This window comes from Balaenoptera borealis, assembly GCF_965194805.1.
Source record: "Balaenoptera borealis genome assembly, chromosome: 13".
In the NCBI taxonomy this organism is placed as follows: Eukaryota; Metazoa; Chordata; class Mammalia; order Artiodactyla; family Balaenopteridae; genus Balaenoptera; species Balaenoptera borealis.
Window position 1 is genome coordinate 35,733,998 of NC_138870.1, and position 14,283 is coordinate 35,748,280.

The following is a 14,283-nucleotide window of genomic DNA, read 5'->3' on the forward strand; positions in this document are numbered from 1 at the left end:
TCTCAGGAGCAGCCTGAGATTGCAAAGTAGTCTTGGGGGCAAACCAAACCAAACCCAAAACAAAAACAACCCTGCTATGATTTGAAGTTCCTAACTTTTTTGAATTAGAATTTTTCTCGACTCTGCGCAAACTAGAATACAGAAATAAATTGGTTGCTGAGGCTGCTACGTGATTGCAACTATTATCCATAAACCTCAGTTTCAAATTGTGTACTTATACTTTTGTATTTGTCTTTTTATTTATACTTTATGTTTACCCAAACAGCCTAACTTTTTTTCCATTATTTGACCTTAGGGAAACTGAATTTGAACATTTTAAAATCCATTCTAAGTTTCTGTATCAAGACCTTATTCTTTGGGTTTTCTTATAATTCTAATTAAAATGGAAAGATTAAAAAAACTCAAAGTCTTTGAATCACTAACTGAAGCCCAAGCTCCTTACGAGGACACACAAGGGTCTTTATGATCTGGTTTCTTCCTAACATTCCAACCTTGTGTCCTGATCCTCCCTACTTTTATCAAACTACTTGAAACTCCTTGACTATGCTGAGGTTTTCTTGCTCTCCTGTCTTTGCCTGATGGTCCCTGCCTGGAATGTCCTTTCTTGACTTGCTTGCCTGATGAAATTGTGCTCATGCCTCCAGACTCAGTTCAGAAGTATTGTCCTTGGGGAAATGTCCCAGAGTGAGTCTGGTCACCTCTTCTGGCTGCATACGGCCCCTCGTGCACCCTATGACCCTGGGGCGTGCTCATTCTCAGTACCTGCTCCTTTTCCGTGATTCTTTCTCACAGCAATTAAAGGGCTTGGGCATCTTGCCTCTCTTTCTCCCCCGTGCCTAGCATGGTTGCAGGCATGTGCCAAGCACACAGTAACTGTAATTATTTGACAAAATGTATAATGGTATGCTATTTTCATGAAGTCTGTTCAAATGCTGCCTTCATATTGAGAAACACATCTCCTATTGAAGAAATCGAAGTGTTAAAAGTATGGATGAGGCTACCTCTTTAGCTATTTGTAAAAATTCCTCAGTGTTGAAGCTCACACGACACTCTAATGCACTGGTGGGGTTTCGAGGACTTTAAAATGTTATTTTTAAAATATAGCTATATCATAACCACTTTACAGCAAGTTTGGAACTTACCAAAAAGGAAAAATATGCCTTTGCTTTTATTGCCCTAACAGTACCACAGTTTACTTAAGCATGTCCATATTTTTGGCTGTCCCCCCCAATAATATAATTATTCTCTTAATTTTGAGACATTTAAATTGTTTCCAATTCTGTTACTATAAATAATTTTATGGAAAACATATTTTCCCATATATTTTAAAATGATTTCCTTAGTATTGATTATCCAAATTGTAAAAGCTGGACCAAACAGTACAAATACCTTTATGAATCATGATACTTATTACCAAACTACCTTCAAAAATGATTTTGCCAATACACTATACTACCAGAAATACATGAGTGCCCTTTGCACCTCACTATTGCCGTTTTAAAAAAATGTTTGACTAAATAATATCTCAATCGAGGTCTTTTGTTTTGAATCATCTGTAAAGTTGTCTAATTATTATTCTTGGTGGGAAACTTACTGAGACATAGAATTTAAAAGTCTACTTTTAAACTTAGATCCCTTTTACAGTTCAAAATACTAGAACTTGACTGCTTTCCAACTCCTAATTATCAAATTCTGGATATGATGAGTTCTAGCATCATTTTCTCATAAATTCACGTCCTGCAGCTTGTTGCCATAGTAAAAGTTACTGTGAATCACATGCCATCCATCCTGTGTTGGACAAGAAATAACTCCATCTCTGCAGTTGTCTGGCACATCTCGACTAAATATAAGGGGAAGCTTAGAAGTGTCTCAAAGTTTTCTAGTTCCAAAATTTAGGAAAAAACTGAGTTGTTTGCAAAAGCAGGCATAAAATGATTCACTTGGTATTAGTGCCTTTAGGTTCTTTGATTGAAGAGTGTGTATGAGGGAATGGAAAATGTCCTCGTTTAAATGTAATTAAAGGTTTGATATTTTTTTCCTCTTTGTTCACTAGAAGAGATTGATAGTATGGTAAACAAAGATTCTAAACTGACTCTCAGGCATTGTATTTACATGATGCCAACTTTTGCAAGTGAACTGTAAATTTTGTTCTCAGACAGTTGCACGGATGGCTGATCAAATTGATCCACTTGCCTTAATGGATCATTGTGTAACGGGGTGGAAAAACAGGAAACCTGATTGAGGGACCATTTTGATCAGAGACTGAAATCAAATGACATGAGCGCTCAGGCCATTTCGATGTCCTCCAATAAGTCCGTCCTGTGTGACTTCATCTCCGAGTAGAGTGGGAAGCTCTGCTAACCTCACCTCAGTCACGCTCATGACAAATAGAATCGTTTTTCACGGTATCAACATTTGATGTCTTTTGACAAAGGGTTCAGTTTTCCCAAAGACATATTATACATGCAATACTTTTTTTGTTTTGAGAATTTTGATAATTTTCCGGGTAACTTTTGAATGAGGAGAATATACGTGGTTTGCTCAAGGGTGAGAAATAAACAACAATTCTCAACAAATCAGAATTTGTTGTGAAAAAATGCGTTTTAATTTTATACTTGTTTATCTCTGTCCACTCCTAGCTCATTCTCGGCTTCTCTATATACCTACTGGCTAACCCACTACCTCATCCATCTACCCCCCACCCCAGAACTTGTACAACTCCCGAGAAAACACAAAGTGTCCTCTCCCTGACAGCAAGAAGGGTTTGGAAAGCATCTTCTCCTGTGTTACTCCTTAAGCAGTTGTTTCATACCATTCTTCAGGAGCAAATAAAGGAGCTGCTATAAGGAACCAAACAGTTATGTGAGTGAATAGTCAAATTGACCCACCTGCCTTAATGGGTCATTATATAACAGAGTTAAAAACAACAATAAAACACCCCTTTTTGCATTTAAGCTCTAGGGCTGCAGTGCCTGGAGGTCAGCCACGTCTTTCCTGCCCAGTGACGATGACCATGTGACAGCTTCCTGAACCAATCCTCATCTTGGTAGGAACTTGGGATTTAGGTGAGGGTGTGGAGGTTCAGAGAGGGAATCTGCCTGTTTGGTCTCCTTCTGCTAAACTCTTTACCTTGATCTTTTAGTTATTTTCTTTCTTATTTTTTTTTTCTTCTTGACACTCCTCCCGTGCCCCCGACCACCCTAGCATACATAAGTAGCATGTCCTTTTCCCCCACTTCCTCCATCCCCTGAATCTCTTATGCAGAAGTTTCCTTAGCTCAGTCTCCTTGAGATGGACATGTCCCCAGAATTACAGCAGAGCTTCATTCCTTTCCTCACGAGGGCTGTATCTCTGCCACAATAGTTTTTCCTGCTCCTACTGCCCTTTCACCAGGTTGTTCTATTGTCACTTTCCCCATGTTAGGCGGTCAGTGCTGTGCTGTGATTAGGTCAACATTCTTTTGGGAGGTATTTTGACATTTGCCTGAGTTGTTTGGATGCTGGGCCCAGGGGTATCTTCTCTGTAGTCTATGTAGGTAAATGACTCTGTCAAAAAGTGGTACAAAAAATGATGTGAAAACGCACATTTGTAAAATAAAGCCAATATAAATGTGAATTATGCTACTGACTTTTCTTAAGAGGAACAAAGTTTTCTGGCAACAGGGAATAGAAACATAAAATTAGTTTCTGGTGATTCATTACTTAATAGGAAATGTTCCATTTCAATATTTGTAAACAAAGTAAAACTGCAATTTATTCATTTATTCATCCATTTAGTCAGCATATATTAGTTGACCATCTTTTATGAGTTGGATTTTGCACTAAATAATGGAGATACAAAGACGAATAAAATAGTTCCCACCCACAGGGATGTAAGAGTGTAAAGGAAGAGACAGATACAAAAAGAGGTCATTTGCACAGATGTATAGAACAGACGTATGGATACCAAAGGGGGAAAACCGCAGTGGGGTGGGGATGGTTGTGTGCTGAATTGGGCGATTGGGATTGACATGTATACACTGATGTGTATAAAATTGATGACTAATAAGAACCTGCAGTATAAGCAAACAAACAAACAAACAAAACAACTAATACTAAACTTTCTTTGGGTTATTTGTATGGAAATATGTTAATATAAATGTTTCAGACATTACATGAAATTTCTAAAAATCTTATATGTTCTGGTATAATGTTATAAGTCATAATTCTAGTTATTACTTTAAAATGTATATCTCAGAAATAACTAAATTTCCTTGTCAATTGCATTATTATGAGCTTTCATCAAATCTTTAACCGTGGTCATTTTTAAGTCTTTTGTCACTTACAGACAGTTCTGGGTGTACTCGGATGCTTTTGCAAATATGTTCCTATAAAAGGGTTTCATCTTCAAGGAATTCATGGAAAAGACTCTGACAAGTACTGGTTTCTGGTAACTGACTGTACTGCTGAGCTGAATGAATAAGCATTTTCAGAACTCTAATGAAAAACTGATGAACTCATAAAAGTGCTAACAAAAGATCAAGATAAAAAAAAATTAATTACATGGAACTGAGTGAACTGATGAGGATGATTATATTTGTGACTTTCTGTTTGAATAAAAAAAATAAAAAATCCCCCCCCCCCAAAAAAGAGGTCATTTAAAAACAACGTGATTCTATCAACAGGATATACACAGGAGCTTAGGGAGTATGAATAAACGAATAATGGAATGAGTGAATGAATCTACCCATCTATTTCCTTTAATATAATGAAAAGCAAATAATTCAGTTGCAACTTCGCTGCTTACTGGATGTGGCAGTTTGAAAACACATCTGCAGTTTTTTTTTTTTTAATATTCCCCCTATCAAGAGATGGGGTTTATGCTCTTTTTCTTGAAGTTGGGCAGGATTTTTGACTATTTGCCCAATAGAGTGTGGTGGAAGTCATGCTATGTGACTTCCAAAGAGAAGACGTAAGGGAGATGCAGTCCTGCCTCGCTTGCTGGAACACTCATGCTGGAGCCCCAGGTGCCATCTGTGAGGAAGTCCAAGTTAGCCCTTGTATAGAGACTTCATGGAGAAGCCCTAGGGCTACGAGAGAGAGAGAGAGATGCCTAGTGAGCCCCCAGTTGCTCCAACCTCACTACTGTTGAGCTTCAGCCACTATTTGACAGCAACCACATGGGAGCCCCCAAGCCAGAATTACCCAGTGAAGCCCTTCTCAGATTCTTGACCCTCAGAAACCATAAGACATAATAAAATGTTAGCCGTTGTTTAAAGACAGTAAGTATTGGGGAGATTTGTTACACATCGATAGATAAATGGAACAGATTTTTGTTTTCATCTTTTTTTTTTGGAGTGAGGTTCTGCTATAACAAAAACTTAAAACATGTGGCATTAGCTTTGGGTCTGGGCAGCAGACAGATGCTAGAAGAGCCTTGAAGAAATTGTTAGCAGAAGCTTGATGGACCTTGAGGAATCTCTTGTAAAAGTTTAAAGGAAAATGAGAAAAATTTTATTGAAAGCTGGAGGAAAGGAGACCTTTGTTAGATGGTGATAGAAAGTGTAGCGGAATTGTCACCTAGAGTCATGTGGAAAAGAAAACATACCAAATGAACGGATGGATCCGGCTGAGAAAATTTGCAGGCAGAATGCTGAAAAGGCCAACTGCTTTCTTTTAGATGTGCGGGCTAAGATACAAATAGAAAGAGATAAGTCCAAAATGCAACTGTTCAGTTTTCAATAAAAATTTAGAGGAAGTATTAAGATGCCAAGGCTCTCTGTGCTTGAGAACTAAACTGTTTCTTATTTGTAATCTAACTAGATGACAAAAAAACTCTCAAATTTAGTAATAGTTTTAGGGCAAAGATCAAATCCATGGCGGTCCTGTAATGTCTTTGGTTAAGACCTCAGAAAAATGTCAGGTGGTACCTCTTAGATCATTTCAAACAGACAAAACATCTTGTAAGGATCTTGAGGGCGTGCCTCACAGCCTCTCTCTGTTAAACAGAGAGAGGCTGTTTAAATAGGACTTTTAAGAATCTTAAGAGAGTTTTCCAATAGCAACTTCACAGGAAGCCCAAGGTAGAGAAGGCTTGTCTTAAAAGAGATTTGTATAGCTTATGTTCAATGGAGTGGATTATACATTAATATACAAAAATCCCACAAAAATTTTAAAGGAACTGTATCAGCTTGAACTGAAAACAACAAAGACAAAACAAAATGAAAAGAGGCCTATATGTTTCTTCAAACTAATATGACCAAGAAGGAGACTGAGAAAACTACTCAGCTGCAAATAGGCAGAAAAAGTAAAAATTTTTTTTACGGAAAAGTAAAAATGACTTGGTAAAACCAAGAGTGTAGGGAGTGAAGCCAAGAACCACAGAAAAACATTCCCTGGTAGAAGGATTGGGCCTGCAGTAAGGAACTGGCAACATGTGCCCAGCTGGGTTTCAGCTGCATGGACCAGAGACTGCTATGTGCTTCTTGTTTTCCCCTTTATGAAAGGGAGTGTCTATAATGGTTGTCCTATACCTCTTCCACCATTGTGTGTTAAGTATGTGGGGCAGACAACTTGTCATTCTATTTCCTAATTGAGAAAAATTTTTTTCTCATTGAGAGGGACTGTACACAAAATACCACGCCCAGGGAATTGGACCCAAGGAATATCATAGTACTTGGATTTGATTTGGATAATGTCTTGAACCTCAAGCCTGATACCATAATGTAATGAAAATATAGTGGTCTTGGGAAGAGGGTAAATGAATTTTGCTTGTATATTTTGTGCTCAGAAAGTGAACTGTGGTGGTTTAAAAACACATCTGAAATCACTTTGGCACTCCTCCTGCCAAGAGGGCTTTTGAAATTGTTTGACCAATAGAGTAGGGTAGAGGGATGCTATGTGATTTCTAAGGTAGATCATAAATGGTAATGCAACTTCTGCCTTCTTTGCTGGAACATTGCACTGGGGTCCTGTGCAGGCAGGTAAGCCATCTGACTGCCCTGGAGCCAACATGCTGTAAGGAAACGCAACTGGCGCATTACATAAAGGAGCCCTGAAGCAATATCCCTATCTACATATCTCTGTTTCTATGTTTCCATCTATCATCTGTTTATCTAGTTTAGCTATCTATCTATCCACACATATACAGTCATCCCTTAGTATCCTTGGGGGATTGGTTCCAGGACTCCCCACAGATACCAAAATCCAGGGATGCTCAAATCCCTTTTATAAAATGGTGTAGTCCTTGCATATAATGTTTGCACATCCTCCCGTATACTTTAAACCATCTCTAGATTACTTATAATATCTAATACAATGTAAATGCTACATAAATAGTTGAGGCACATGGCAAATTCAAACTTTCCTTTTTTGGAACTTTTTGGAATTTTTGGGGGAAATATTTTCAATCCGTGGTTGGTTGTATCTGTAGGTAGAGAGGGCTGACTGTTTAGAGAGATGCCCGGCCAATCCCCTGTTACCCCAAACCTTCCATTGTTCCTGCTCAAGCCCGCTTCTGACTGGATGAGGAATCCCAAGCCAGAGCTGCCCAGCAGAGCCCTTCCCCAATTCCTGACTCACAGGAACTAAGTTTTGGGGTGATTTGTTGTAGGGTCATAGCTAACCAGAATACTGGCCATGCGTACTTAAGCAGTATATAACTTATATTTCCAAATGGGAAAATAGATATTAATTTATTCATTCATTTACTCTTGCTTTATATCAGATACCTTGCAAGCAACTTGTTGAATGATTGAATCAATGAATATCCCCGTTTTAAGGTGAGAAAACGGAGCCATAGAGAGATTAAGCAATTTATGTAAGGTCACGAGGTAAGGAAGGTCACACCTGGACAGGAAACATCCCAAAAGCCATTCAGTAAAGTTTCATTCATTCAACAAATTCTTTATTGTGTTTCAGCTATGTGCCAGGCGCTGTGCCAGGCAATGGATCTATAATGGGGAACAGACAGTGATAGTTCCTGCTTTCAGGGAGCTTACATTCTCAAGAGAAACCAACAATAAACAAGAAGTAATTATACATTTTGATAACTGCAGAGAAGAAATGTAAGAGAATGCCATGATAGACTTTGTCAGGGAATGCTTACTCTAGAGGTGTCTGGGAAAGTTCTCTCTAGGGAGGAGACGTTTGAGCTAGATCCTGAAGGCTGAGGAGTAGCCAGTTATGTGAAGGGAACACTTAGCATTTTTTTGAGAGGTTGTGTATAAAGTTTTCCACCCAGTACCTTGGCGTGTGGCTGCCCTTTCCAGAGCCTCAGATGAGTGGGACTGGCAGTGAAGATGCTTTGCAGTGAGCACTCTGACCGGGGGTGTTTCTTTAAATTTTGCACCTTTGGCATCTCTCCCTCACCCTAGTCCTGGCCCTGCTTGTGAACTTCCACATTTAGGTCTGTGATGCCTGACTGCTTACCAAGTTTAAGACTCGATTAATGCAATGAAAGAATCGACACAGACACAGACGCACACAGACACATGGACCTAGGAAAAAGTCAAAGGATTGATAAAAATGATGGTGTTTTAAAATAGAACTAATGGGAATCTTATGAAAAGTAGCAGGAGAACTGGCTCTTACATTCAGGGACAGAACTTACTAAGGTACGAGTTTGGGGTTACACTGTGGGGTGGGCCGTCTCTTTACACTCGTAATGTTTTAGTACCTGGTTGGCGATGAACTAATCAGCTGCAGGTGGGCAAGAGGCAGTGGTATCTTCTGAAACTCAGAGAAAAAAAAGTAGTGTTGAGCCAACGATCTCGGTGAGGCATTGTGAGTGCTGTTCCAGCAGAGGACTTTTGGAAAAGTTTAATATGCACGAAGTCCTCTTCTGTAACACAAATACTTGCTTTGGTCAAACTCTTAGAAACTCCCTCTTTCAGTGATTCGAAGAGCATGTGTTACTGCCCTAGGATTCAGAATGTATCATGGCCAAGTTGAACCCCCTTCATCAGTGGAATAATTTTACCCCTTGCGGGTTCGAAATCATTCTTGGGACACTGAAGACATTAGCCGAGGTGAAACTACATGACTTGCAGACACGGGGGCGTGGGGGGAGGTGGTGCCGAGCAACAGACCTGAAACAAATCTGTACTTTGGGAAGAGATAATGTGTGTCCCCTCACTTCATGCTTTATCTTCCAAGTATTCTTTTGGTATAAGCAGCTTTGCTTATCCTACATTTGGTCATTTTTCTTTTGCTTTCTTTTTTTAAAAAAATTTATGTATGTATTTATTTATTTTTGGCTGCATTGGGTCTTTGTTGCTGCGCGCGGGCTTTCTCTAGTTGCGGTGAGCGGGGGCTACTCTTTGCTGCGGTGCACGGGCTTCTCACTGCAGTGGCTTCTCTTGTTGCAGAGCATGGGCTCTAGGCCCGTGGGTTTCAGTAGTTGTGGCACACGGGCTCAGTAGTTTTGGCTTGCAGGCTCTAGAGCACAGGCTCAGTAGTTGTGGTGCACAGGCTTAGTTGCTCCACGGCATGTGGGATCTTCCCAGACCAGGGCTCAAACCTGTGTCCCCTGCATTGGCAGGCAGATTCCTGACCACTACACCACCAGGGAAGTCCCTCTTTTGCTTTCTTTGAGGGATTGTTTTTCCAGAGGAAAATGCGGTTCAAGGTCATTTCTAATTCCCCATATTTGTTACTGTTGGGTTATTAATGTCCTTTTACTCTATGTATACCCCTTTTTCTTCTTCTCTCTATGAGAACTTTATGCATATAACTTTTCTTCTTTACACACACTTCCTATTACAGGCCTCACTGCAGCCTAATCGGACCCAGGACTCAGAGGAGACTGAGGAAAGCCTGGATTCTGCTCTTCTGAAAAGCTCAGGCTAACACAGGTTTATTGAGTAACTCCTTGAGCCGGGCATTGTCTTCTGGGTGCTGGGGATCTAGAATTTAGTGGGTCCCTGGAAGAACTCACAGTCTAATGTAATTACCCATTTACATAAATGTCTACAGTAGAGAGGTAATTAAACACTAGTTTATAGATATCAAAAAAGCATAGAGTATGTGCTTGGAGTGAGCTGCTTACATGTGGGGTGATGCTGAGCACTCTTTTGAAGGATAACTTGGAGTTTTCTAAGTGGACCAATAGGGCATTCCGGATCAGGAGATTGATTAGGTCATTAGTTTGTCTTTCTTTTCTTTTCTTTCTTTCCTGACTCTCTCTCTTTCTTTCCTTCTTTCTTTCTTTCTTTCCTTCTTTCCTTCTTTCTTTCTTTCTTTCTTTCTTTCTTTCTTTCTTTCTTTCTTTCTTTTTTTCTTTCTCTTTCTTTCTTTCTTTCTTTCTTCCTTCCTTCCTTCCTTTCTTTCTTTCCTTCTCTTTCTTTCTTTTTCTTTCTTTCTTTCTTTCTTTCCTTCTCTTTCTTTCTCTTTCTTTTCTTTCTTTCTTTCTTTCTTTCTTTCTTTCTTTCTTTCTTTCTTTCTTTCTTTCTTTCTTTCTTTCTTTCTCTCTTTCTTTCTTTTTTTCTTTCTTCCCCTTCCTTCCTTCCTTCTTTCCTTCCTTCCCTCCCTCTCTCTCTCTCTCCCTCCCTCACCTACTGAAGGACATCTTTGCTACCTCAAGTTTTGGCAACTGTGAATAAAGCTGCTATGAACATGAGGTTCATTTCTTTTCATTTGAGGTTGCATTTTAGAAAGCTTGGTCTGTCAACAATGTGGAAAAATGTATTGGAGAGACAAGAAAAGACTTGGTAGAATTTTTCTCAATTAATTTATCTCTTACTGTTTCAGGACAAGCTGTACATAATAAGTAGGTACATGGAAAAAGCATTTCCAACACAGTGATTGCTAGCATACATGAAGCAATTTAAATGATTTGACTGAGCGGTAAAGTATTTAAAAAACATATCAATCAGCCTATTGGATGTCGGACTCAGTGATTTGGCCACAACACAGCCTGAACCTTATTTGACCTTTTTTATTGCTTAGTGGATATAAGTAATTTAAAAGGAAGAATGTTTTCTCTTTTATGTCCCATAATTGTATACTGAATAAAATGATTAGTAGAGGCTTTGCTAATACTCAGGGTGGTGTCATATTATGGGAAGATGGATTTACTTTGATTAATGGATAAAAAAACGTCTTAAGAAAATCTAGGTGTTGGCTTATGGGGTCAAATACCTGACACTTGTTGTCATTTATTCTGTGGACAGCAGAGATGATACATAGGAAAATGCAGCTATTTCTTTTGCTTACATTAAAGTCTCATTTTCAGTGAATAAACAAAGTCTGTGTGTTTCTTAACTTCCATTAAAATTGATTTAGAAACCGTCAAGTGAGAGGTAAAATTAGAGAAGAGGAGTTTAGGCTGTGGAATCTGACCACTCAGGTTCAAATCCTAGTTTCACTAACTATTTGACATTGGGAAAGGTACTTAAATCCTGTGATCTCATTTCCTCCTTTGTAAAGTAGGAATGATGTCTATAGTACTTTTTTTTAGGATTCTTGTGAAAGTTAATTGAAATAATATCTTAAAATACTTAACCAAGACCAGTATATAGTATGTGATCAATAAATATCATCTATAGTAAACATTAACAAAATTAAGAGCCTACTTTAAGGCATTGTGCAGGAATATAATAATGAAATACTATATCGCTTCCTCGGGGATTTTGCATTTTGCAATCTATTTGGAATGGCAGCTATGCAAAGAGCTAGCACTTAAAACTCAAGCAGAATGAAATAAATGTTGTATTATTTTTACAAGATGAAGGAAAGCTAGTGTGATTAAGGATCCCTGGGTAGATTAGACGATGCTTCAGCCAAGGATGGCATTTGATCTGGATCTTGGAAGAGGATGATGGGTGCTGTAAATGGAGAAGCAGAGGAGAATGACCCAGGCATGGGTCAAGAAAGGGTTTAGAGAGGGATTCTCTTGAGCTTAAGAGTAGAAAGGGTAAGGGTAATGGAGAAAGAAATGATGGGAAAGGCAAGTAAAGAGTATATTGTAGGAACTTCCAGAGTTCCACTGGTGGTCCAGTGGTTAAGACTCTGTGCTCCCAGTGCAAGGGGCCCAGGTTCGATCCCTGGTCAAGGAAGTAGATCCCATATGCCACAACTAAAAAGATCCTGTACGTGGCAACTAAGACCTGGTGCAGCCAAATAAATACATATTAGGGGGCTTCCCTGGTGGCGCAGTGGTTGAGAATCTGCCTGCTAATGCAGGGGACACGGGTTCGAGCCCTGGTCTGGGAGGATCCCACGTGCCGCGGAGCAACTAGGCCCGTGAGCCACAGCTACTGAGCCTGCGCATCTGGAGCCTGTGCTCCGCAACAAGAGAGGCCGCGATAGTGAGAGGCCCGCGCACCGCGATGAAAAGTGGCCCCCGCTTGCCACAACTAGAGAGAACCCTCGCACAGAAACGAAGACCCAACACAGCCAAAAATAAATAAATAAATATTAAAAAAAAATACATATTAAAAAAAAAAAAGTAGATTATGATGGGCCCAGGATGCCAAGGGGAGAGGTTGGGTTTGGTTCTAATTATTCTCAATGCTTTATAATTTTTTCATATCAGTGTTCTGAAAAAGCCATCTTGGAAGAGAATGCATACAAAGTTTTGTTTCCCTTCCTTTGGAAAAAAAGCCCCCATCCTTGTAAATCATTAATGGTCCCTTTAAAAAGGAGATTACAGTCTTGAGAGTTACTATTTTTCTGTTCAGTAGAGAAATATAAAGAAGCATACTGAATTATGTGAAATATGAATTGGTCTCTGTGCTCCAGTACCTATCTGGGGCAGATTTATAAATACTAAAATGATATAAATGACCATCATTCAGCTCCTTTAATGTTAAAGAACTTCTAATGTTAAATCAAGGATACTGAAAGAGAAAGTTTTAGGGAAAAACAGTCGTAGTCTGGAAGTCTTGAGGTTATTCTTGTTTTCGTCTGTGTTCATTTATGTCTAACCAATACTTGAAGATTTTTAGTTTTCTGCCTACTCCGCCAATTCTTAGAACATCTGAGGAACTGAGAATTTACTTACTCATTTATTAGTCCCTAAATACATTTTAAAGGTCACAGTGAGATCTTAAAATTATTTGATCACTTTTCATTGTGCAGTTCATTGAGGTAGAACTAATATTCAGATAATTAATTTCCAAGAAAGGTTTAATGTATATGTATAGCTGATACACTTTGTTATAAAGCAGAAACTAACACACCATTGTAAAGCAATTACACTCCAATAAAGATGTTTAAAAAAAAATGACAGAAGATTGCTTTCCTCAGAAGTTTAATCCAATGTCTCCTGGAATAATACTGGCGAATAGTGTTGGGAGGAGATGACAAGAAATTGTTTCAAATTCTAGATCAGGCAAACAATGCTCTAATTAGTAGACTGTAGGGGAAGGAAAAATTGTCCAAAGAATTAAACATGAAAACCAAATCTTTCAGTGTTCCAAGGATGTTTAATTCTCTTAGATAGGTTTACTATATCTCAACTGGGAATTATTTAAATTGTCTATGGAATCTTCAAGTTATTATTGAGAAGAAAAATAGAAATAAAAACTCCTCCCCTCAAAAGCTTTGTAGAGGAAAGTTTGGAAGCACTCACAATTTTATCGTTAGCCTTGACCCATTCCTCCCCCATTTCAGAGTCCAAATTGGCCATCAGAGTTTTCTACTGTGGTATTTTTCCAGGCTTACCCTCCAAAGGAATTTTCTTGTTTTATCAAAACTAAGTTAAGCCATTTCCTTAGTGCTCTGATAAATGATTGCCAGTTTGAGCCTAGTGTTTATTCATTTGTTCATTCACTTAGTATTTATTGATTTCTGTATTTATCATCATCTATTGGATAAACATGCTTTCACTTACTTAAAAGGAAGTGTGAAAATAATATAGACTTTATTATTTTTTAATTTTTATTTTATATTGGAGTATAGTTGATTAACAATGTTGTGTTAGTTTCAGGTGTATAGCAAAGTGATTCAGTTATACATATACATGTATCTATTCTTTTTCAAATTCTTTTTCTTTTAGGTTGTTACATAATATTGAACAGAGTTCCCTGTGCTATACAGTAGGGTCCTTTTTGGTGATCCATTTTAAATATAGCAGTGTGTACGTGTCAACCCCAAACTCCCTAACTAACACATCCTAACTTGGGGTGTGTGGCAGATAGTATGTTCTAAAGATGGCTGCAGTAATATCTCCTATCCCGTGTGCTCTTCTTGCACTGTGATCTTGACACATCTCCCATTGAGAGATGTGGTCTATGTCTCCTGTTGGACATGGGTGATGTTGTGACTACCTCAACTAAGCAAGTATGGCAAGACTGATATTATA

At 38.7% G+C, this 14,283-nt stretch overlaps 1 long non-coding RNA gene across 1 annotated transcript in view; it reads left to right on the top strand.

Moving 5' to 3' along the window:
- LOC309608868 overlaps positions 1-14,283 on the top strand; it is a 54,263-nt gene that overhangs the window by 30,148 nt on the left and 9,832 nt on the right. The gene's annotated exons all lie outside the window — the stretch shown is intronic.